The sequence below is a fragment of the Mus pahari genome, chromosome 9 (assembly GCF_900095145.1).
Source record: "Mus pahari chromosome 9, PAHARI_EIJ_v1.1, whole genome shotgun sequence".
Taxonomy (NCBI): domain Eukaryota; kingdom Metazoa; phylum Chordata; class Mammalia; order Rodentia; family Muridae; genus Mus; species Mus pahari.
The window spans coordinates 32,157,662-32,159,661 of record NC_034598.1 but is presented as its reverse complement, the minus strand read 5'-3'; the positions used below and the strand labels follow the sequence as shown (position 1 = coordinate 32,159,661).

Sequence of the window (2,000 nt, the reverse complement as noted above, 5' to 3'; positions counted from 1 at the left end):
ATAGCTTTATCATGGAGTACCCAAAATACTCTCTGTATAGCCCTATCTGTCCTGGAACTCACTTTGTAGACCAGGCTGGCCTTGAACTCAGAAATCCACCTGCCTCTGCCTCCCAAGTGCTGGGATTACCCAAAAGTATTTTTATGTATTTGTTTACTTGAGACAGGGTCTCGTTATGTAGCCCTGGCTGGCCTGGAACACTCTATGTAGACCAGGCTGACCTCGAACTCAAGAGATTTACCTGCCTCTGCCTCCTACATGCTGGGATTAAGGGCATGGGCCACCATACCTGACTCTAAAAAATAATTTTTAAGTGCGTAAAATCCACTTATTTATTTTGTGTAAGAGTATTTTGCCTTTATGTATGTATGTGCACCACATGAATGTTAGTTGCTGCCCAGGGAGGTCAGAAGAAGGTATCAGATCCCCTGGAATTGGAATTACAGATGATCTATTACGTGGGTGCTGGGAATCGAACCTGGGTCCTCTACAAAAGCAATGAGTACTCTTAGCCACTGAGCTTTCTCTCCAGCTCCAACTTTCCACATTCTTCTTGCAACTCAGAACATATGGTAGAAATACAGAGCTTACCTGGGGAGTGGGAACGGCATGTGGTTTGACATAGTGGGTTATTGGTAACCAGCCATACTGAGTCGTGACATCGTGGGAATTGAAGAGCTGTTTCTTCAGGGTTAAATACAAGTGGAAAGAAACACCCAAATGTTTGTAACACCTTTAACTTGGAAGTTTAGAGATGAACCGTGGTGGACGAGTTTCCATGGTAATGTTATAAGTAGAGGCAATCACACATTCACATGCGTGAGAAGAAATAATCAGTGTTAGAGCCTTGAGACGAGTATTTTTAGTCTAGCTATAAATAAAACGATGAATCATCCGTATGCTATGCAGATTTAAAGTGGGTAAATTTAGTTGGTTTTTTTTTTTTTTTTTAATACAGAACTTCGTACTTTAGGGAGATATGTCTTAAAGGTTCAGAGAAATGTCCCCATGAAAGCAGTACGGTGATGGGAACTGTCGAATGCTGTGTGTGTGACAGGGATGCTCTCTGCCATGGCCATGCTGGGATGCTCACTGTTATGGCCATACTGTTAACACTGTAGTCACAGACAGCTGCTAACGTCTCAGCTGTGGCCAGTGCAAGGAGCAAGGGAAGAACTTGAGTTTTCTTGTGGTTTCTTTTCTTTATAAGATTTTATTTATTTTATGTAGATGAGTACACTGTAGCTGTCTTCAGACACACCAGAAGAGGGCATTGGATCCCATTACAGATGGTTGTGAGCCACCATGTGGTTGCTGGGATCTCTGGAAGAGCAGTCAGTGCTCCTAACCACTCTCTCCAACCCTTTCATTTGATTTCATTTTAATTAATTTACATTTAAATGTTTGCCTGTACCAGTCATATTGGTAAGACCAAAATAGGAGCCAGAGAGCCAGCTCAGTGGTTAAGAGCATTAACTGCTCTTCCAGAGGACCTGGTTCACTTCCCCACACCCACAGGGTGCGTCCTACCTCCAGGTCCAGGCAATCAAATAGCGTCTTCTGGACTCTAAGGGAACCACACCATATAGTGCACATAAATATAAATAAGCCTTGTGTAAAGACAAAATGAAATATACCATGATGAGTGATGAGTATGTCTTGCTAGATTATTCATTGTCTAAAGATGGCTGCATATGCAAAAATCTTTGACTCCTAACTTCCTCTACCTGGTTCTGGTTAGAGCTACTACTGTTCCTGACGTAGCCTTATCCAAGTCAGTGTCTTTCCTTTTACTCTTACTAACCCAGAATGCTGAACTACAACTCAGAATTACAGATGCTATTTTTTCCGAAGTTAATCTCCTTATACTAAAAAAAAAAAAAAAAAAAACTTAAAGTTTAGCATAATGCTAAAATGCTTAGAATAAAATATACTAATATAATGGCATCCTTTGAAATGCATGAAAAAGCAAAATGAATTAGCGTTTATATAGATAGTAG

At 40.8% G+C, this 2,000-nt stretch overlaps 1 protein-coding gene across 1 annotated transcript in view; it reads left to right on the top strand.

Annotated features, from left to right (window-relative positions):
- Window positions 1-2,000, top strand: part of Reep3 (receptor accessory protein 3) — an 88,154-nt gene that overhangs the window by 74,069 nt on the left and 12,085 nt on the right. The window lies entirely within an intron of this gene.